Source organism: Mustela erminea, chromosome 9 (genome assembly GCF_009829155.1).
Source record: "Mustela erminea isolate mMusErm1 chromosome 9, mMusErm1.Pri, whole genome shotgun sequence".
Taxonomy (NCBI): Eukaryota; Metazoa; Chordata; class Mammalia; order Carnivora; family Mustelidae; genus Mustela; species Mustela erminea.
Genome location: NC_045622.1, coordinates 47,394,921 through 47,419,267, shown reverse-complemented (window position 1 = coordinate 47,419,267; position 24,347 = coordinate 47,394,921). Strand labels below are relative to the sequence as shown.

Below are 24,347 nucleotides of genomic sequence, written 5' to 3'. Positions count from 1 at the left end.
GAGCGGCCAATAAGATAATACATGGAAAGTGACATTTAAAAAATACAATAATCAAATGAAATATTTGACAAGAATTATATATATTGACTGCAGAAAATACAACCAAACAAAATGAAAGAGAAAACAATTTGTAATCTCTTTCCCTAGGCAAATCCCCTCCTGGGGATAATTATAGTTAACATTTTGGTATACATCCTTCTAGGTTTTTTGTTTATATACACTCACCTGTATGTATGTAGATTTTTAAATGTATGTATTTTAAAAACAAAAACAAAAATAACATTATACAGTATTTTTTTGTTTTCTATAGAGTGGTATTTTCCCCAAACCCCCAAAATTAAAACTTATGGTATACCAACAGAACTGATTACCAAAGACCCTCAGTGTTCACTCAACATTTGCTCCTATGACCCTAAATACACAAGAAAGGGGTGGCAAGAAGATAGATAGCTTCAAAGTGATATAACTAAGTCTTAAAGACTTAAAAGTTAAAAAAATTCACATAATGAAGAAAACTGATTTTGTTTAACCTAGGATTCACCAAACATGATTTTAACTGAGAATTCTTTTCTTATATCACACCTCCTAACAAAAATGTGTCTAGCTACTAGGGCTCCATAAAACATCAGCATAGTAAATGTTATTTTACAGCACTTGAAATCAGGGTTACCACTCAGGGAGGGCTGTTACATGAAAGAAAATAAAATAAAGGAAGAGAAGGAAAAGAAAGGAAAAAGGAAGGGGAAGGGAGAAAGAGGACACCCAGATAAATTTCGATTTCAGATAGCAACAAATACATTTTGATATTATAAGTTTGTTCCAAATATTGCCTGGGACATATTTTTAGTATGTAAATATAACCCAAATATTGCATGGGACATACTTATACTAAAAAATTATTAGTTGTTTTTCTGAAATTCAAATTTACTGTGCAATCCTACCCAGAGAAAATCGGAGTTTTCACTCAGATTTACTAGAAACAGAGGCCCTAAACACAATCTCACACCTACCCAGATTGTGGAGGGAGGTCGGCAGGGCATGAGAAACAAGATATGCCTGATGAATCCAAAACCACAAGAGAGGAATAAAGAAGGGCAACAAGTAATATTTGTAGAAGGCATTACTGAGTGTGGGTACTTAAGAATCTAGGCCAGACTCCAGAGGCAGGAGGGTTTCTCCCTCCTGGACAGTCTCAGAGCAACTGTGGCCTTTCCTCCCAGTCCATCTCCACATGTGCACCTGCCTGGTGGAGGAGGGGGTGCTCTATGCATCTGCTGCCCCTGCTGTCCTTAAGGCCAAGGACCATGCTTCAGGAAGACACGCATGTCAGCGTATTCAGGGCCACGTTCAAGTAGACACTGAATTCAAAGTGTTTGATCTTTCACTCTAACAAGGTTCTGTCTCAGGAAGCTCATTAGTGCTTAATTACTAGAAGGCAATTACTAAACATTACTATAATCAACTGCTGCAAGCTCACTTGCTTTACATAAGCTGCTAATTTCATGTTATTGCAAGTTAATTATTCTCCTTGGCCAGGGATGTCAAACACCCACCTGGGCCATGGCTGCTCCTCATTCAGCAAGCCATAATCTCCAGCATTCTGACGCGGCCTTTTACCGTTCACAAAATGTGGTCACAGACATGATCTCATCTGCACCTGCCAACAATCTCATGAGCTGCTTCTTATCATTCATTATGCAAGTGAGGAAATTGAGAGTTGAAGGAATGAAGTGTCACGCTAAGTCCCACACTAGTGAGTTGCAACGTGGCCTCTCCATCCTAGCCATGGAGGATGTAAGGAATTTACATTCTATCATTTATTTATTTATTTGACAGAGATAGAGAGAGAGATCGCGAGAGAAAGGGAACATAGAGAGAGAGACAGCGAGAGAGAGGGAACACAAGCAGGAGGAGTGGGGAAGGGAGAAGCAGGCTTCCTGCTGAGCAGGGAGCCCGATGTGGGGCTCCATCCCAGGACCCTCGGATTATGAACTGAGCTGAAGGCAGACACTTAAACTGAGTCACCCAGGCACCCCTACATTCTATCATTCTCGATACCAATAATCACAGCTGAGGCTTATTCAATGCTTATTATGTGCCAGGTGCTCTTCTTCATATATGTACTCATTCAAATTTCACAACAATCCTGGGAGGAGGATACTATAATTTTTATTATTATCCCCAGCTTACAGAAAAGGACACCGTAAGCTTCCATCAAAATCACACAGCTAATGAGTAAAACTGCCAGGATTCAAAACCCACGTCTTTCTGGGTAAAAATTAAGTTGGAACTCTATCTTACTCCTTATACTAAAATAAATTCCAGATGGATTAAAGATTTGGATTTTGAAAAATGAAAACATAAGAGTCTAGAAGAAAGCATACACCATATAAAATCTTAAAGTGGGGAAGGCTTTCTAAGAATTACTCAAAAACAACGCCAGAAAACAAAGAGACTGACCAATTTGACAACGTAAGTTTTTAAAAAACTCTTCATGGCAGAACAAGAAAAGATGAACTGATTAAAATATCTGAAATAAATATATAACTAAGGACTAATTTCCTTAAATGCTTTAAGAGTTCCTACTAATCAATAAGAAAAATTGAATAAATCAATAGAAAAAAATGGACAAAGGACACAAGCAGATAGTTTATAAGACAGGGAAGAAAAATGACACGTATTTTTTTAAATGACCAGCTTTATTCCTGAGAGTAAATTCAAGTTCTAATGTATAATTAATCATTATAAATTTAAAGAGTTAAGATTATAATTATAAATATTATTTTAAACAAGATGGTAACTTGTAATGAAAACTATAATGAATTCAAAAGCAGAAGCCATTTTTCACTCCAGATTGGCAGAGTTCCCTCTGTGAAGGAGGGGGCAGGGAGAAATGGGGTACCGGTATGCCACTGGTAGGAGGTAAATCAATCCAACCTCTGTGGAGGGCAATATTGATTTACAACTAAAAAGGCTATTACAAACCCTCTGACCCAGCAATTCCACTTCTCGGAATCTATTCTACACTTACATAATATAGGCGCGCAGAGACACATGTAGTAGGATATTCATTACAACGACGTCTGTACTAGCAAATATGAAAAACAACCTAATAGTCCATCCACAGAAAAACGGTGGTAATATTATGAAAACTATACATCAGTATACCATGCAGCCTGCCATGGACATCTGCAAGATGCCTTAAGTCAAAGAAGCAAGGTGGAAAATGGTATGCATAGTATGAAAAGGGGGCATTTAGTTATTTATCTGCATAAGCATAGAACATCTCCAGAAAAAGGCACGGCAGTATTTGCTTCTGGGGAAGGTGTCATATCTAGCTGTAGGAAGGAGGGTAACTTCCAACTCTTACATTGTATTCCAACCTTCTGCTCAGTCTGCAGTGCTTGCAAGGCAAGACAGTTTTCATAACACAGTGAGAGAAGTCTTTATTTAAAAAAAAAAAAAAAAATCTGTTTGGGGTACTCTGTTTCTTTTCTTTTTTTTTTTTTTAAGATTTTTATTTATTTATTTGACAGAGAGATCACAAGTAGACAGAGAGGCAAGAGAGAGAGAGGAGGAAGCAGGCTCCCCGCTGAGCAGAGAGCCTGATGTGGGGTTCAATCCCAGGACCCTAAGATCATGACCTGAGCCGAAGTCAGAGGCTTTAACCCACTGAGCCACCCAGGTGCCCCGGGGTGCTCTGTTTCTATCTTTCAGTCTTCTCTTTGCTCTGCTGCAGCCCTGCATATGACAGGGAAGGAATGTCCTCCCCGCCTGTGGGGTTACCCTTCCCCACTCACTGTGTGTGCCACTGCTTTCTCTACTAAACCGTGTCCCAGTCCAGGAAAAGCCTACACGGTGGACTCACTCATACCAACTTCCCTCAGGACCCAGCCTCCATCGCACCGCAGCCAAAACCAACCAACAGAACCACAGTCTGAACAACTTCACCAGTAAAAACAAAACTCTCCCACATTTTGTATCATGAATCATAGCTCAGAAATTACTGTCCTCTGACACAGAATCCTCCCGAGGAAGGAGAAGGAGCCTATCGTTTTCTCCCCATTTTACAGAAACGGGCTTTGAAATCAGGAGTGACTTGCCTCAGGCCACGCGAACAACAGAGCCAGAAGGGCACACACCCAGGTCCCCTGACTCTAACTCAGAGCTGCCACCAGGACAAACAAGCTCTGCAAGTATAAATCCCTACTGGGTAAGGCCGTAGGCACAGCATGGGGGGGGGGGGGAAGGGGCTGCCACGGACCCACAATGAGAGGGGGGCCAAAAGCAGCCCTTGGGAATATTTTTTTCAGACATGTAAAAAAAAAATTAAAAAATAGGCCTGAGATCTCTACAATCAAACAACATTTTATTTTATTCTTTGTATATGTCACCTTTTATAGCTTCCTATTTCCCAGAAACACGCAACAGATTTGGGATACCAGGCAGGTAAGGAAAAATGAAAGTTAATCCATAAAACAGCATTTCAACGGCACTACCCAAAGCCAATGTCTGCCAATGTCTTGTTGAAGTCATAGTGCTCTTTCCCCTTCCCTCGTGAGAAAGCATCCCTGCACTGAGCACAGATTTGATTTTCCTCAGAGGGGAGAGGAGGAGAGAACAGCCACAGCGCAGCCGCAGCAGCAGCACCACCAGCAGCAGCAGCGGCGGCCACCTGGGCCCCCATTCCGTTAGCTCCCCAGGCAGAACTAGTCTGTTTTGCAGCTTAGCACGGGGGCGCAGGTGCTTGACAGAGTCTCAGATGAGCCAGGAAATACTGGCACCTTGTTTCCTGGGGTAAAAGATACCTTTCCCACTCATTAATCCCTTTCCAAGATGGGGTTGGGGGGGGGGCGCTTCTGTATGCAAAACGTGTTTGTGGAACTGCTCTGAAAAAGGTCTTCCCAGACCCAACTTGCTGTTTCAGTCATCTGCACAAGCAGGCCAGGTTCCCTCCCCCATCCTTCTCCAACAATAAACAATATTGCCCAATGCCTGCCCCATTGTGTTCTCTAAGTTGGGGACTGTGTCTAATCTCTCCTCTGCAGAAGCTTTCCTGCGCCTGTTTGGCTGGACCGGAAGGGCCTCCTTATCGGCCACCCTCAGTCTCCTCCCCGAGGCTGAGCACACAAAGCAGCATTGCCAGGCTGCCAGGGGGCAGGGCTGCAGCCCCCAAGAGGACTCATGCGCTTCCCTAGCCTTAGGGACCCATGGCCTTGCAAGGACAGAAGTGTCTCCTTCCTGGCCAGAAGACTGTCACTCCAGGCTGGACCCTTCCTTCAGCTGTTTAAACATATTCCCTCCTGGGCGCCTGGGTGGCTCAGTGGGTTAAAGCCTCTGCCTTCGGCTCAGCTCATGATCCCAGGGTCCTGGGATCGGGCCCCACATCGAGCTCTCTGCTCCACGGGGAGCCTGCTTCCTCCTCTCTCTGCCTGCCTCTCTGCCTACTACTTGTGATTTCTGTCTGTCAAATAAATAAATAAAATATTTTTAAAAAATAAAAAAATAAACAGATTCCCTCCTCATGGGAAGAATGAGAAAAAGTGAAAGGGAAGCAAATGTCCATATGGTCTGGGACTCAAATGGATGAGAATAAAATAGAGGAATTCTCCCAAGTCTGTCTTTCAAGTTTGTGTCAGGTCCTGTGTCACTCAACAGAATGACTATTTGTTTGGGGCCTATGTATTTCACACACACAGCCATTTCATCCTTGGAACAGCCCCATGGGGGAGGTGGGGATATCTTTGTTACCCTTACTGTCAATAAGATTTTACATCTATAGAGCACCTCAAGTTTAAGTGCTTTCCTGTAAATGATCTTACCCGCATCCTGGAAAATGCCTATGTGAAACTCTCCTTCAACACGGCCCCCCAAACACACACACACACACACACACACACACACATACAACACAAACACACGCACACAAGCCATCTGTCACCAAAGCCTGCAGAGGTTCCATCAGAAATGTAGCTGGAATTCCTCTCTGGCACCACCTTTGTCCCTACTGCACCCAGCTGGCTCAGGCCCAGCCTGAAGCTCGGCGGCCACCCAGCCAGGCTGCCATGGACTTCTGAACAGGTGAAGTATATACCAAGTGGCACAATGTTCCTCAACAGCAAGTTTTCAATATTCACCAAAAGTCTTAACAATGTCCATACTCTTTGATCCAACAATTCTGTTTCTGGGAATTTTCCTAAGGCATGATGCCAAGATGAGTATGAAGATTTATTCCCAAGAAAGTTCATTCCAGTATTACTTAGAATTGGCCCCAGAATGGAGAGAGGAGTAAAACCTCCATATGACAAAGAAGAGGTCATATTTTTGTTTTGGTTTCTCTTTGAGCCACATGATGTAACATTATGAAATATATACTTGGAAGGAAATACCTTTTTAAAATGCCTACCTTACTTCTGAGTAGTGGGATTATGGATAGTTTATTTTCTTCTTTATGAATGTATATCCTTTCTAAATTTTCTTCAAGAAACGTGACATTTATAGATACACACATTACTAAGATATCATAGAGGCTCGATGCTAGTGCGGGAAACATGGGACAGACACACAGGGACACAGTAGTGACCATCCAATTTGCTCTTCTAGGAAACAGGCTCTTACTAGGTACAAACCAAGAGCGGTAACAGAGTTCAAACCTTTCATGTAGTGAGCTCACTGCTGGGAATTCACTTTAAGGAAAGAACTGAACAAACTCAAACTGCTAAATGAACAAAAATATTCACTGCGTCTTATCTAAAAGAACTGGAAACGATCCAAATGTCCAACAAGGGATCGTTCAGCACAGAACATCAACACCATGGAATGCGGGGCAGCCATCAGAAATGCCAATTATGAAAACTATGTGGAAATATGAAATAATGTTGACAACAGGCTATAAACTAAAGAGACTACACAAAGCTGCATTTCTCAGGAATATAGCTATGAAGAACAAGCATGTATGTGAACGACAGCATTTCAAAAAGGAAGAATGTTAGGATTATGGTATCACAGGGAGCTTTTTTATTTTTTAAGTTTTGTCCTTTTTGTTTCTTTTCCAAGTTTTTGACATTTTGAGTGTACCACAGGCACATTTTTCAAAAATGGAAAACAAAGAAAAGGGGAAAATAAATTACCAAAAGGAACACAATCACCATCAGCATTTTGATGTGTTCCTCCCTGTCCCTTTTTCCTACGCACTGGGTGGTTTGGTTTGGTTTTTATCACTGTAATCATGTCAACGTTTTCTTTAAAGCAGTTACAAAATCATTTCAATTTGTTTAAAAATTCAGTGAACTTCCCCTAAGACCTGCAAGAGAACACAGCAGTGGGGTTTCTCAAGCACTATCAGGAGAGTTTACCTAATAGTGTCCATTTGTAAACAAAAAGCAGACATATTGCGCCACTGTCACAACAGATGGATTGATGAAAGTTCCTCGACACTTGCAGAGACATCTTAGGCCCACCTCAATAACCATACGTCAGGGGAAAGGAGAAGACTGTGTTACCAAAGCAGACATCGTTGGAAACTGGAAGCAATTTTACCAGACTTTGAAAACAAAACAAACAAACAAATATATATGTATAACAATGTACCAAGTTTTCACATCAGAAAAAAGCAGGAAGGGAACTAATCTAGATGGCCATTAGGTCCAGAACATTTACCCTCCTTTCTATCTCTCACATCCTCGTTCTCCTGTCTGTCCACCTGTCCTGACCTTCACTGGGGCCAACTTCTACCTTGGCAGCAGCTGCCCCTGTTCCACATCCAGGCCACGTGGACTCCTTCCACGGAGAGACACAGAGACAGGGAAAAAATCACTAAGCAGTGCATGAACTCTGCTGCCCCCTAAGTGAGCATGGGCCCTGGAAAGGGAAACAGGAGACTGAGTCGGCTGTGGCTATGGAGGGGCTCAGTTTCTGCAGGAGTGTGACGCATTTGTGCTTTCGATCAACAGAGCCCCTCAACAAAAACCAACTCTTCATCTTGTACATGCATTGGACCCAAGGCTGGCCTTCGTCCCAAGGCTGGGGAAAAGCTGCTGCCTTGAGCTGAGTGAGACAGGTCACACTACTGTTTGCACAGCAAGCCTCACTCAACTACTCCTCGTGTCAAGGACAAAGGTAACTGCGTTTTCTGCCTTAGAGGCTTTTAGAAACTAACCCAGGTATAAGATGTAATGCCACGCCACAGCAACCTTTCCAAAGAACTCATCTGACCATGTCATTCCCACACTTGAATCTCCTCAGGGGCTCGGCTGCCCACACAAAGCTGTGAGAGGAAGTACAGTGCCCGGTGAAAAGGGCAAACTTTGGAGTCCTGCCTCTGCCCTCTATGAATTTGATGGCCTTGGGCAAGTTCCCTATCTTCTTGGTGTCTGTGTTTCTTTATTTGTACACAGGGATAATTACAGTAGCTACCTCATAGGGTCATGGTGGGATTAAAGGAATCAATGAAGAACAAAGAAAAGAGTCTGGCATATAGGAAGCACTTTTCCTGTTATTGGTATTGTTGGAGAAAGTTCAAATTCTCTAGCAGAGCATACAGAGCGAGCCATGACTCAGGCCCCGCCCCTCTTTCTAGCTTTGTTTCTCATGACCTTTGAGTTATCACTGCCACTGAGATCATGCAGCCACGCCAGGCTCCCAGAGTGCAGACCCCAAGGAAGGTTCACTCCTCCACACCTTTACTCACACAGCCAGTCTCTCCTTGTTGGCTGGTGAACAGCCACAGATCTCTGAAACCTTCCTTCCCGCTCCAAACAGATTAGCCACTCCCTCCTTTGTACCTCTGCTACGTACTATTAAGACTCTCTTCATAGACACTTTATTATCTTCATTGATTTATGTATTCTACTTCTACCACTAGACCTTCAAGACAAAGGGCCCTATGAATTTTTAACTGTATCCCCATTGCCTGGCATTCAGTCAACCCTAAATATTTATTAAATAAATGCAAAAGAAATATTGATCAGAACACACAAAGCTGGAAATACTTTTCAGAGAACCTAAACACCAGGATTTAGAAATCAAATCCCAAAACACTTGGACTCTAAGGAGAGTTAATTGGGAGAGGTCATATAACCAAAGGAAAGAAGAAAATTATGATTTCCCAGGAGAAAGTCAAACCTTGTTATAATGCAGTGTCTGTGTACAATAGGGAATGGGACAGAGGCGACATTAATAATGGTTCTGAACTAGCTGATGCTGACTATTCATTGAATAGTACTTTTTAAACCTTTTCTTCAGAAAAATGTAGTGTCATAGCTGACTGGGGAGTACCTTTCATCTTGCTAAGAATGCAGGCTATCTCAATATAAAATACTACAGGAGACCCAGACTGTAAGAAAGACAGACAATTAATCTTTCTTGGGTGTCCATGATAAGCTGGATACTTTAAAAATAACATATTTTCTATTTATTAAATACAATATGCTGGACACAGAACTATTCATTTCATGTGTATTCTCAAGTTTGATAGTGTAAGTCCTGAACAACTCTGAGATCTAAGTATTAGGGTCTCCATTCTACAGATGAGAAAAATATATTCCCAAACCCCATATACTTCGAGTGAACGTCTACTATGCAAAATACTGATCTAGGAGGAGAGGATACAGCAATAAACAAACAGAAAAAGGTTCCCCCACTTCAGAGAATATACATTCCAGTCGGGCAACAAGCAGAGCAATGAATGAATGAGGAGATGAGCAGAAACCTTAATGAACAAGGAAAATACCAGATAATGCCAAGTTCTCACTTGTAGAGAACTAGTAGGGAACAAAAATAGGAGGAAGGGAACAGAGTGACTAGACGACAATTTTAGAGTGGGATGTCAGAGAAGGTCTCTCTGAGGTGGCTATATTTAAGATGAGATTTAAACAAGAAAGATCAAGCACATACAGACTGGAAGAAGAGTATTTCACGCTGAAGGAAGAACTAGGGCAAAGGCCCTAAAATGAAAATGGACTTTGGCAAGTTCAAGGAACCAAAGCCAGCACACTGAGGCTGATGCACTGTCAGTGAGAAGCAGGTTGGGTGAGTGACACCGGGCTGGTCACAGAGACCTTGGTCTGTCAGGGTAAGGAGTGTGGATTTCATTCTGAGAACAATGGGAGGCCACTTGGGGGGAGAGGGAGAACGGGAAAGGAGTGTGGCACAAACTGACAAATGGTGTTAAAGATTTCTCTGGTCTCTGTAATGGAGGGCATTATGGTATGGATACAAGTAGAAGCAAGAAGTCTAATTAGAAGGTCACTGCAAGTGGTCTAGGAAGAGGATGATAAGGCTTGGACTAGGGTGTGGGTAGTGGATATGGCAGGAGGTGGTTATGGTGGGAAATGGTGGGAAGGGATTTGGGAATGTTTGGTAAGACAGAAAAATTAGGACTTGCTGAAGGAATGGATGACAATAAGGAAGAAAGAAAGAAATCAAAAGCAATGCCTAGATATTTTGGCTTGAATGCTTGGAGAGGGGACAGTAGCACCACTTAGGTGGGGAATCATTGAAGGAGGAACAAGTTCTGGGTGGAGACAAAGTCAAGGGTTCTCTTTCAGTGGTGTGAAAAGTGCAAAGCCTCTTGGGTACTATCTGGACAGGAGTCTGGAGTTCCAGAGAAAGTCTGAGGATAAAGATACAAATTTGAAGTTCATTACCAAATGGATGTTACTGAAAGTCACTGAATTAAAGGAGGACACCTATGTCTCAGAGAAGAGAAGGGGGCCGTTTCAGAACATGGAGCACATCACCATTTAGAGGGGGAGAAGAGATAGAGGAGAGCCCCAAGAGGCAGGAAGAGACCAGGGAAGTAGAGTGTCCAAGAAAACAGCAATCGGCCTTGTCAAATGCTGCTGGAAAAAGGAGTAAGATTAAAGGAAAGCAGTGACCTTCCACTTGGTCACATGAAGGTCATTCATTGATTGACACTGACAAGAACAGTCCTCATGGAACAATGGGAAGAAATTAGAGCGAAGGAAAGGCATCAAAACCCAAACTAGGACAGCCTGTAAGTTTTACAGAGAAAAGGAAACTGGAGACAGCTAGAGGGGGATATAATGTCAACAGAGGTGTAAACTAATTAATGAATTTATTTTGGAATATTTAAGGGATAAAATTAAAAAACACTCTGGAATATCAGATGGTGTGGAGGAGGGGGCTATTGTTTATTTTCAGATAGGAAATCCAGGGGCATGTTTATTTGCTACTGAGAATTATCCAGTGATGAGGGTAAATCTGATGATGGTAGAGAGAAGGGGCATAATTACAAGACCAAAAATCTACAAGACTTAATCTTAACAAAATTAATAATGTGCCCAAGGTAAAAGAACTCGTAGTCTGGGGAGCTGGGATGGATACTAATCCAGATCTGTTTTGACTCCTAAGAACCTCCTTTTATCGCCACTGACTATAATATAATACAGAAGAATTTACAAAAGATCCCAGTTCCAGGAGTTAGAAGGAATCATAAGAGAACTTTGGAGCACCAACACAAACATACACCCCCTTCTATATAAGCAAGCTCTGTTCATCCCACAGACCGGCAAATGTCATTTCTATTTGCACACTTGGTTGTGGTTCTACTAGCTGTAGGACCTTCTGTTGTTTCCCTTATATATTCAGAGGGGGTTTGAGGAGAGGACAGGGACACTGAGATAAATCACAGTGCAGTGTAAGGGGAACACTACTGAATAAACTCTCTAATAACTATAATAAGGAGGTAAAAATATGTTTTTAATGTCAGTTGTGTGTTTATATTCAGCAAAAGAGAAGATGGGAATTGAGGTGCACAATTCATTGTTTCTCTCTTCTTTACACAGCTATCTCAGGAAGCAAGTGACTGTAATGATGCCAAGAAGCGGCCTTTCGTCATCCGTTTCCCAGGCCCACTCCTGCCCTACCACATGGTGGCACAGCATCACCTTTCTCACACCTGGCTTCCCATTACCTGTTCTAGTTTATCTCTTCCTTCAGAGCAATATTGACGCCACCTCCCAAATGAACTGCTCCCTGATCTCTCCTTCTCTGAACTTCTATAGCACTGAGAACTAGTACCACGTAAATCTGGCTCTTGATCATATGAAGACTTAAAACTATTCCCTGATTCAAGTATCAGAGTGAGAGTAAGAGTACTTTTCAGTCAGAAATTCAATATAGTGTTTGGTCATTGTTACTCTGAGAGGTAGCTTAGTAGTACAAAGATCAAGGTGGTTCTGGCTTGAAATTGTGGCTTTGTTCCAACTCTAACATGCTAAGTAATCTTGGGCAAGTCACCTTCGGAACCTCAGCTCCCCTACCTAGAAAATGGGAATAATATGACCATCTCCTTCGACCTGGGTTTGTATCTGAAACATGCTGGACAGTTTGCTCTTTGGCTGGAAACCCTACAAACCCCTGGTTTTCAAAACCAGGTCTGAAACGCTTCAACCAGCTCACAACATCTTGTCAGCCTCTCCTCACTCCTAGCCTACCTCACATTTCCTGCTGATGATTATAAAGTCATCATTGTATCTCTCACCCCATGCTTTGTCTTCTGGTCCCTTCAGTTCCTCCACCCTCACTCCGTAGGTTCTCCCATATGACCCCAATCATTGCTTCATCACCACATTCACCCCCTTACTTAATTATTTACAGGATGACCTATGCCATAAAACAAGGGTTCCCTGAAGGAAAAGACTGAATTTTATTCATCTTTGTATCCCCAGCAGCACAGTGCCTGGTGCATATAGGTACTTAGTTCTTTAAAGATTTAATTTATTTACTTGAGAGAGAGCAACAGAGAGCACATGAGCAGGGGGACGGGCGGAGGGAGAGGGAGAAGCAGATTCCCCACTGAGCAGAGAGCCAGACATGGGATCATGACCTGATCCGAAGGCGCCGCTTAACTGAGACACCCAGGTGCCCCAATACTTATGTCTACTTCACCATTCTGATGGCCATTTCTTCATCTATGAAATAGGAAGAATATCACCTACTTGAAGGGATGGAATTAAGTCTAAATATTCAAAGATGACCACAGGTGGCTGTCATATATAACCATCCATCAGCATATTTGATTTATATTCTCAGCATCTCCTGGTTTTGCTTACCTATTCTGTCCTTTAGGATCAAGCTCTTACACTAGCCCTGTGTCCTTGCTTTGAGCCCCCTCCCCGACCCATATCCTTGATCAGCGAGGGCCCCAAGCTCCAGACCTGTCTTCAGTTCCCACCTGTGACGGTGTCCTCTGAACTGGGAGGATGACTTAGCTGAGGCACCAGTGCAGAACCACATACATTTCTTGAGTACCTTTGTGCCAGGTAACGTCCCAGATGCAGAAGTAACACAAGATGCACAGGGAATTTAGGTTCTGCTGAGGGTAAGGGAAGAGACAGGGAGACAGATGAAGGCAAGACAATTCAAAGAAAAAGGCTGTATACCTCTGGGGAAATTCAGGAAAGCCTTAGAGGAAGTGGCATTTCAACTGGGCCTTAAAGAGCTGAGGGGCTCTTTCCAGGGTCGTGTGTTTTCCTCAAAACAGAGCGCCAAGGGGCACGTGGGTGGCTCAGTGGGTTGAGCCTCTGCCTTCGGCTCGGGTCATGATCTCAGGGTCCTGGGATCGAGCCCTGCATCGGACTCCCTGCTCAGCAGGGAGCCTGCTTCCCTCTCTCTCTGCCTGCCTCTCTGCCTACTTGTGATCTCTCTCTTTAAAATAAATAAAATCTTTAAAAAAAAAAAAAAAACAAAACAGAGCGCCAAAATGCTCCTGCCCCTCTGATGGAAAGTAAGATAAACTGAGGAAACGCAGCCTCCTGCATGTCCCTCTAGGAGAGTCACACTGCACAGCAGGGAGGCTGACAAATCCTGAAGTACAGAACCCTATTTAAGTGTGTTTAATCCAGCACCCCCAAACTGCCCACTAGTTCTCTGTTTCTTTCCCCCTGGAGGCTCTATGTGGCATTTTGACAAAGGTACTGGAAACAAACGAGAAGTTACTGTTAACCTTTTAAAGTTATATGTTTGAATTTTAACAGGACCTCTCCTAGATAATATTTTAACATCAGATGCTTTTAAATAATGTAATCAGCAATTTAAAAAATTCTCCTGGGGCACCTAGGTGGCTCAATGGGTTAAGCCTCTGCCTTCGGCTTGGGTCGTGATCTCAGGGTCCTGGGATCGAGCCCAGCATCAGGCTCTCTGCTCGGCGGGGGGCCTGCTTCCTCCTCTCTCTCTCTGTCTGCTTCTCTGCCTACTTGTGATCTCTGTCTGTCAAATAAATAAATAAAATCTTAAAAAAAAAAAAAAATTCTCCTGGCACTTGGTCCAAAACGAAAAAGCAATGGGAGACTTTGCAGAATGAAGTAGCTGTCGAGACAGAACAAACTGACTCCTTTACTGTGAAGCGGTGTACAGACCACAAGCCTTTCTATCCAGGGAGGGAGGGAAAGAACGCATCTCTGCCAGAGTCCATTCCTTCTATGGAAGGATGTTTACACTCTCGTACAGCGCCCCTCTCCCTCTCCAACATGCTGACTGGGTAAAAAAAAACCCAGACTTAAAAGCAAAGGGAATGGCATTGCATAACAAGCCCGCGAGGCATGTTTCCCTCCTTAATATTTACCAAACAGTAGTGCCCGCAAGGGACAAGGAGGAAGTGGGCATTGTATGCCCGTCTGTCCCCACTCTGGAGATGCAGTGCTCAATTCTCCAGCCTGTCAGTTAACAAATGTTTACTGGGAGCGAGGCACTGGGCTCCAGATACAGAGAGAAACAAGACAGAGTCCTGCTCCTGAGTCTGGCCTCACAGCCCAACAGGGAGGACAGGCAGGGAAACAAACTGCAATGCAGCATTCAAAGTGCGAGCAAACAATTCTGTAAGAGGTGAGTGCAAAATGCCAGCGAGGCACAAAGGCAGGCACTCCTTAACTCTGCCTGGGCTTCCGGTCAGAAGAGAAGCATGTTACTCAGAAGACTGGAAAGGGTCTTTCCTGGCAAATCTCTCTCTCTACCTATGTATCTATCTACCAATAGGGTTCTAGGTACGATTGAGTAGAATCGGGTAGGATAGGGCAAAACTGGGGCGGGGGGTGGGGGGAGCAGCTGATCTTCCTGAGAAAGTAGCATGCTGAACAGCTGCATCTAATTTCACTTACTCCCAAAACCCTACAAAAATCCACTAAAGACTTCTTTGTCTTAATAACAAAACTGTAAGTTCATGGAAAGAGAAGATAATGGTGTCAAATTTTGGAAGCCTGGGAAACAGATGAACACATAGTAACTGACAGCAGATGCAAGAAATCTGAATCCTAAACCAGAGGCAGGGAAAGCTGAATGTGCAGCTGATGGGAACCACGGGGTTCTCACCAGGCCCAGGACGGGCAGTTATCACGCTCCTAGAGCAGCGGTGCAGAAGCTGAAGCTGAAGAAAAGAGGGAAAGCTGCTTGAAAACAAGTTAAATCCTAGATCCTCCTCCTCAGTGACAGAATTCTGGAAGCTTAGATGCTAGAGAGCATAAAACAAAAATGTCCAGTACTTGTTTTAAAATAATCTGGGGAGAGGGGGTGGGAGGGACACAGATGAAACGATTGCTGGTGAACCTGGGTGACAGGAACATGAGGATTCATTGCACTGTCCTCTCTACTTTGTAATCTTTGGAATTTTCCATAATAAAAAGTAAGAGTGGCTCGGTCCAGGAGTACCCAGTATGGTTAACGGGGAACATAAAAAAGACAAGGGCACTATGTCTGCTGAAGGTGAAGTACAACAGTTTCCTAGTCCCTCTCCTCTAGAGACTTCCCTCTTGCCCCTCCCAGCAAAGAGATGGGAACGGAGGAAAACGTGAAGATGCTGCCTCAGGGATTTCCAACAAACAGCCCACCCCCATCACACTTCAGTGAGGCCCACGGTTAATGATCTCCAGCCCACAGTCAGTTTCTTGACAGCTTTTTGGGTTTTTTGGACAGCCTCATGAAGATATTAACTACCATACTCAATTCACCCTTTTAAAGTGTACAATTCAGTGATTTTTTTTTTCAAAGATTCTATTTATTTATTTGTCAGACAGATCAAAAGCAGGCAGAGAGGCAGGCAGAGAAAGAGAAGGGGAAGCAGGTTCCCTTTGTGAGAGGGGATAGCCGGATGTGGGGCTTGATCCTAGGATCAAGGATCCAGGATCCTAGGATCATGACCCGAGCCGAAGTCAGAGACTTTAACCCACTGATCCACCCAGGTGCCTCAATTCAGTGATTTTTAGTATATTCACAGAGCTGTACAACCATCACCACTGGGTGGTTTATTAAGATATAACATTAAACTTCATTAAGATAAGCTCACTCAATTTACTCTTTTAAAGTGTACAGTTCAGTGGTGTTTAGTATCGTCACAGAGTTCTAAACCATCACCATGATAAATTTTACATTTTCATCACCCCAAAGAAAGCATTACCCACTAGCAGTCACTCCATCCATATACTGCCCCCGGCCCCCCAGCCCACACTCCAGCCCCAGGCAACCACTAATCTATTCTCTGTCTTTACAGATTTGCCTATTCTGGAAATTTCATATAAATGAAATCATATACTCTGTGGTCTTTCATGAGCGGCTTCCTTCATTTACCACTCAAGGTCTCAACAGTTGTTTTTGTTTTCTGTTTTTTTTAACCTACCGTCTCCCTACCCCCCACCCTTAATTAGACCACACAGCCAAGGATCACATTCAAAGACATCTTGGGAACGCCTCTAATGAAGATACAGACCAGAGCAAAAACACACACACACACACACACACACACACACACACACACACACACACGGAGCTTGAAGGAAATAGATACTATATATGAGGCAGGGAGCAGGGTGGGAGGGAAATAGCATTAATATTCTCACAAGAAAGAAATAAAATTATAGCCACGAAATGCAAATAGGATGCTATATAAAGGAAACACCAAGAAGACAAAAAAAGAGCTCTTGGAAATTGACAACTTAGAGGCAGAAATTTAAAAACAAAAACAGAAACAACAAAAAACCTCAATAAAAGGATTAAAAAATGAAGTAGAGAAAATCTTCTGGAGAGTAGAATCACGAGACAAAGATTGGAAAACAGAAGCAGTTAAGAATAGTCTAGAGGACTAGTAGAGAAAGTTCAATATCTGAATAAAAGAAATCCCCAAGGGGCACCTCGGTGACACAGTCGGTTAAGCGGCAACTCTTGGTTTTGGCTCAGGTCATGATTTCATGGGTAATGACATAGAGCCCCACATTAGGCTCCATGCTCAGTGGGGGGGCTCTGCTTGAAGATTCTTTCCCTTTGCCCCTCTCCCCACTCTCACATGTGCTCGCACTCTCCAAAAATAAATAAATATTTTTATTTTTATTTTTAAGATTATTTATTTATTTATTTGACAGAGAGAGAGATCACAAGTAGGCAGAGAGAGAGGAAGGGAAGCAGGCCCCCTGCTGAGCAGAGAGCCCGATGTGAGACTCGATCCCAGGACCCTGAGATCGTGACCTGAGCCGAACGCAGTGGCTTAACCCACTGAGCCACCCAGGTGCCCCTAAATAAATCTTTTTAAAACGTAAAAGAAATCCCCAAGAAGAAATAGAAAAAAAGAAAAATTATAATTTGATAAAACTTTGAAGAACTAAGGCATGCAACTTTGCCTGATTCAAAGCATCCTGCACACAAAACACAGTGTGAAATTTCAGGAAACAGCAAAGAAAAGATTACATAAGCTTTCAGAAAGGAGAAAAATCAAACAGGCTACATATAAAGAGTAAGAAATTAAAACATTTCTCAACACCAACTTCTCAACAGCATCAATAAAAACAAGGCAATGAAGCAATACTTTCAAAATCCTGAAGGAAAATGATTTCTAACCAAACTATGTATCAAGTATGAGAACAGAACAAAAATATTTTCAAATATACAAGATCTTAGAAATTCAAATTCCATTCACCTAAGAAGTTCCCGAAGGATATCCTTCACCAACTAGTATACAAGGAACAGAGGGACTGAGTAGAGACGGTCAGTGGAGGACCCCAAAATGACCACCACATGAAGAAACTAACCAGACTGCAGAAGTAGAGCTCAAGGGACAGACATATTGAAGTTGTTCATCACCAAAAACTCTCCTGCATTAACCGCTCTTTGGTGTTGTTGATCTAAATATTTTAAATATATGATTAGAAAATTTTCAAACATACTGAAAAGTAGCCCTTGATACTCATCATTAATTCAAAATATGAACATTTTGGCCTGTTAACTTAATCTACTCCCTTTTCTGTACTTTTCTTCGTTTAAATGTTTTATAACAAATTCCGTATCATGCCATTTCATTTTAGCGTACTTCAGAAGACACCTCTATATTACTCATTCTCTATCATCACAATATTACTATCATACCTAGAAAAACTAACAGCAAACCCTTGATATCAGGCCATAATAAAACTTCCCCAACATCTCTAAAAAATTTTTTTTCATATTTTATTTATTTATTTGACAGAGAGAGATCACAAGTAGGCAGAGAGGCAGGCAGAGAGAGAAAGAGAGAGTGAGAGGAGGAAGCAGGCTCCCTCCTGAGCAGAGAGCCCGATGCGGGGCTCAATCCAGGACCCTGGGATCATGACCAGAGCAGAAAGCAGAGGCTTTAACCCACTGAGCCACCCAGGTGCCCCTGAAATGCTTTTTTATAATTAGACTGTTATGGGCTGAACTGTGTCTTCCCTGGCCCCCAAATTTCTATGTTGAAGCTCCGCCCCCCGCCCAGTACTCAGAATGGGACTATACTTGGAGATAGGGCCTTTTAAATAGTAACTAAGTTAAAATGAGGCCTTCAGGGTGGTCCCTAATCCCACATGACTAATATCCTTATAAGAAGAAAACAGATTAAAACATATAGACACGGGGGCCACAAGGATACAGAAGACAACCATGTGAGGAGGGAGGAAGAAGGCAGCGACCATCTCTAAGCCAAAGAGAGAGACCTCAGGGAAAACCTACCCACCAGCACCTTGATCTTGGACTTCCAGCCTCCAGCATAGTGAGAAAATTAATTTCTGAGGCACCTGGGCAGTTCACTTGGTTAAACTTGGTCCAACTCTTGATTTCAGCTCAGGTCATAATGTCAAGGTCATGAGATTGAGCCCTAAATTGAGCTACGTGATGAGTGTGGAAAGCGCTTAAGATTCTCCCTCTCCCTCCTCTCTGCTCTCTCCCCAACTCGTGTACTTTCTCTCTAATGTCTCTCTCCCTTAAAAAAAAAAAAAAATTTTTTTTTTTAAGACTTTATTGACTTAGGGGCGCCTGGGTGGCTCAGTGGGTTAAGCCACTGCCTTCGGCTCAGGTCATGATCTCAGGGTCCTGGGACTGAGTCCCACATTGGGCTCTCTGCTCGGCAGGGAGTCTGCTTCCTCCTCTCTCTCTCTCTGCCTGCCTCTCTGCCTGCTTGTGATCTCTCTCTGTCAAATAAATAAATAAAATCTTAAAATAAAAAAAAGACTTTATTGACTTATTTATTTGACAGACAGAGATCACAAGTAGGCAGAGACGCAGGCAGAGAGAGAAAGGAGGAAGCAGGCTCCCAGAGGAGCAGAGAGCCTGATGCGGCGTTCGATCCCAGGACCCTAGGATCATAACTTGAGCCGAAGGCAGAGGCTGTAACCCACTGAGCCACCCTGGTGCCCCAATTCAAAATTTTTTAAAAATTAAAATAAGTTTCTGTTGCTTAAGCTACCCAGTATGTGGTATTTTGTTATGGCAGCCTTTGCAGACTAACACATAGACTACCTGAACCAAAAAGATTCAAACATTACACTGATTATAATTTTTAAGTTACATTATTTTTTTCATGTCACTGACTTGTTGCAAAAGCCAAATCAGTTGTCCAAAAATCTGCATTTATCTGTTCGCTTCCTTAGAGTGTAGTTTAATTTCTTCCATCTTTCCAATAAATCAAAGTTAGCTATAGGGGCTTGATTAGATTTAGGGGTCCATTTTTAGGTAAGAAGAATTCCACAGATAGTAACTGCATACTCTCTTTTTAATCTGCCCAAGAATGATAGGCAAACTTGGTTCAGACTCTTTTCTGACTCTATTTGTCTCGACCTTGTGCTAATAAAGCACCTGCTCGGCCCCTCCAGGCTGACTGTGTGCATTAGCTGATGGCATTCACTTCACCCCACAAGGAAGTTTTTGCTCTGACCTACTCCCTGACAGCTGGAAAAATGAGAGGTAGAGAAGACAGAAGAGTCCATTCTATATGACCACACCCTACCAGATGTTCAGTGCCTGACCCACACTATGGCCATCAGATGCCCTAATAATGGTGGGCTTTAAATTTCCTAGGATCTACTTACAGCCTTGTCCACTGACTGCCCCATTAGGACTTTTGTAACCTCTAGGGAAGCTAAAGTCACAATATGAACCCAAATCAGCTTATTTTTAAACCCAGTAGTGGCACTATTGCCCTTTTCTTACAAAGCTTGCTAGATTTGTACTTGCTCCTTGTTTTAAAAAACTAACCAGGGGCGCCTGGGTAGCTCAGTGGGTTAAGCCTCTGCCTTCGGCTCAGGTCATGATCCCAGGGTCCTGGGATCGAGCCCCGCATCAGGCTCTCTGCTCAGCGGGGAGCCTGCTTCCTCCTCTCTCTCTGCCTGCCTCTCTGCCTACTTGCGATCTCTCTCTCTGTCCAATAAATAATTAAAATCTTAAAAAAAAAAAACTAACCAATATACAGTTCAGTAATATAAACATGAGTAGTTAAATCATTAAAGAAAAAAGTAAGGGAATGATCAACACAGAAGTCAGGATAATCACTGACTCTGGTGAGGAGAGAAGAGGACATGATTTGGGGGCAGAAGGTACAAAAGCAGCTTCTAAGGCACCAATAGCATTCCATTTTATAAGCTGAATGGTGGATGCCCAATTTTCTTTTTATTGTTCTTCTTCAAGCTGTAAATCCATTTTAGAACACTTTTCGGTATACCCAATAGTTTCCACAGTAATTATTCTTTGTGAGTAGTCCACTCTGGCTAGAACACAGGGTTTGAAGAGTAGAGTAAAAGGAGAGAAGATGGGAAATGGAGTTTACACTGAAGGCAAATGGCAGCCTGAGTGATGCTCTCTTGGGAGTCAAGGAACATTTATACCCAAGATCAATTAAAATGTCCTTCTCACAACCTATCCATCAAGAATGACAGAAAAAATCCTTCCTTTTCCCTACTAAGTTACCTAGGGATGACATATCCAACGTTGTAAGCGTCTCACTGGGGAACATAATAATATGGTTTTGATGTATTTCTCCAGTGAAAGAAGAGCCTTAGGGAACACATCTGCCTCAAATTCTTAAATGACACAAAGCTGGGAGGGATGCTGAACAAATGTTTTAGATGACAGAACTGGGATATAGCTCGGTGAGCTGGAGTGACAGGTCAAATCTAGCGTACTTTATCACAACATCTAGCCCTTACTGAGAACATATGATATGCCACTAGCTTTACATAATTTATCCCACGGAAGTAAGTTGCCTGAGATCACAAAGCAAGTCAATAGCAGAGTCATCTTATGAATCCAGATTTTCAGATTCAAATTCTAATCTCAAGTGAGATTTCAACTACCAGCAATTAACTCTTAAAAAACTGAATCTTCTGTCACTCTCCGGGAACTGCCACTCACCCCCCACCCCATAAGCACCTAAGGAAAAATGATTAGATCAGACTCATTGCAGTCACTGATGTCACATTTGGGGACCCTCTGACAGCTGCCAGGAAACTTATATCTGCCCTGAAGAACAAGTCTGTCATCAAGAGTAAGCGGTGAGAGGATTCTTTCAGCAACTCGTTCCCAGCTTGGCTGTCTGCTTCCCCATCTGTATTGAAGAGTTTGTAAAACTCATGGTATACAGCTGCAGACAGGGGCCCCTTATCACACAGACTGCTGAGCTATACCCCTTAGCCAGTCTGTTATCCACCTTCAGTTCTCTCTCGTCCTCAGGGCCACTGTGATTTGCTGGGTGTGTGTAGCCAAGAGAACAGCACAACCACCTCCCATGCACAGTCATATCCAATAAGCCATCCCGAAAGACAGCCAGAGAATTTTAATGAAAACCAGAAAACTCTCAGCCACTAAGTCCAACTGCAGTCCAGGCCCAACAGCCCCTCCCCCCTGCGGCCTAGAATCCCTGAGCCAGTTTCATCCCAAAGAGCCAAAGAGCAGGGAGGAAAATCCATTCTGCATTCAGCAACATCTCCCAGGGCAGCCACTTTCCAGGGTCGTTTAGGTGAGAGGCAAGGTACATGCTGATTACAGAGGACCCAGGGACCCTGAGAAGCACACGGTGCAGCAGCAACAGATCTGAGCCAAAAGATTATGAAACAGTCTATTTAAAAAAAAAAAAAAAAAAAAAAGCTTTTCCTTCTGCCAAAGCTGTCTGAACACAGCTGCATACAAGGCTAGTGAGGAATCTTAACAAGCTTAAAGGGACCGTATTTCAGATACTCAATAACCAAAGGTGGAAGAAACAAGGATTTTGAGCACTTACTATGTGTCAGGCACCCTGATCTCATTTCACCTTCACTAGGAGGAGGCAATTATAAACTTCATGTGACAGATAAAAACACTGACGTGGAGAGGTTAAATAAGTTGTCCCAAGTGACCTAGCTGGCAAACAATCAAGGCCCAAAGTTCAATACGGGTGAGGCTCATCAGGAATAAACTCAAAATTACAACCTGTCCTGCCTCATAAAAAGAACACTCGTTTCTGAACATCAGCTATGCCTGGAACTCAACTAACATTTCTGTGTGTACTGTATCATCTAAACCTCACAGCGATCACATAAGACAGGGAGTCCTTATTATCCCAATTTTAGATGAGGAAGCTAAGGCAAGAGGTCAAGTAACTCAGCCAAGGTCATGACACTGCCAAGATATGAACCAGGTCTACCTAACTCTAGAGCCCCATGTTAGAACACTCACTCTTGACAATTGACAGGAGAGTCACGCAGGTCGTCCTACTGACCAGACAAGCTGCATGAAGACTTCAGCCCCCCTCTCCCCAGCAGGCTGTCCCCGTTCCAGGGTTACCTTTCAAGTCATCCAAGCACTCCTCAAAGGGGGGACAGAGTCGCTGGCTCTGAGAAGGCTGACAGTGACATCTGTACCTTGCTATGGACAGGGAGCTCTGTTAACACGGCACGGGTGCAGGAGAAGGCTCCCAGCAATGATCCCCAGATGCCTGTGAGTGCAGAAGCTGACAGCTCCTTTCTGCAGGCTCCGCTGCACTGGCCCACCCACCTCACGGCAACTCCTCCCCTCCCCAACAGCTCACAGGCCTAGTTTGTATTCTTAACGGTAGACCATGTGCCTCCTCTTAGAGCAACCGTGATTTCCCAAAGGAGACGACTGTCTAGACAGAGCATCCCAATCCATCTTGACAAGAAATGGGCCACACAATGTCAGGTTTGATGGTGTTTTGGGGGTCTGTGTTCAGCACCCCAACGAAGGCTCTGGGCCTGGTACCTCTGGGTTATCAGACTGTAGCATCACGCAGCACAACAGCTGATATTCAGGGTTAGAACTGGCTTCCCAGGGGCGCCTGGGTGGCTCAGTGGGTTAAGCCTCTACCTTCAGCTCTGGTCATGATCTCAGGGTCCTGGGATTGAGTCCCGCATCGGGCTCTCTGCTTGGCAGGGAGCCTGCTTCCCTCCTCTCTCTCTGCCTGCCTCTGTGCCTACTTGTGATCTCTCTGTCAAATAAATAAATAAAATCTTAAAAAAAAAAAAAAATAGCTTCCCAGCCAGGCAAGTGATACCCGAGAGAAGATGCAGACATGTCACCCCAGGCTTATGGGTCAGGTACTCCCAGGCACACCACAGGAACCATTCCAGTAATTAGGTTCAGACTTGACAGAGCTCTGCTATACATGTTTAGAATGAAGTGCCAGACTTGGAGGGAGACCAAACACTAATATGTGACAGGTACTATGGCAGGTACACTCACAGCCAGTATCTTAATTCATATTCACAACATCCAAAGAAAATATTCACAACATTTCATGAGGTAGATAGGACTGTTTTTTTTTTTTTTTTTTTTTTTTGGTCTAGGATAGCTTTTATTTTTTTTTAAACTTATTTTTCTTTTTTAGTGATTAAACCTAACTTACTGAGGTCATAGACTTTTTATTTTAAGATTTTATTTATTTATTTGACAAAGATCAGAAGGAGGCAGAGAGGCAAGCAGAGACAGAGAAAGAAGCAGGCTCCCCGCTGAACAGAGAGCCTGATGTGGGGCTCGACCCCAGGACCCTGAGATCATGACCCTAATTGAAGGCAGAGGCTTACCCCACTGAACCACCCAGGCGCCCCTAGGATTGCTTTTATACAGATAAG

At 43.3% G+C, this 24,347-nt stretch overlaps 1 protein-coding gene across 2 annotated transcripts in view; it reads right to left on the bottom strand.

Annotated features, from left to right (window-relative positions):
• The window catches only part of RAB30 (RAB30, member RAS oncogene family), a 72,855-nt gene that overhangs the window by 19,147 nt on the left and 29,361 nt on the right, over nt 1-24,347 (bottom strand). Inside the window, exon 1 of one of the 2 annotated variants that reach the window (XM_032356669.1) lies at nt 23,044-23,557. The exons of the other annotated variant lie outside the window; for it this stretch is intronic. The gene's annotated coding sequence lies outside the window, so the exon portion shown is untranslated. Of the gene's footprint in view, nt 1-23,043; nt 23,558-24,347 lie in introns of those variants that run through there. 2 annotated transcript variants of the gene reach the window in all.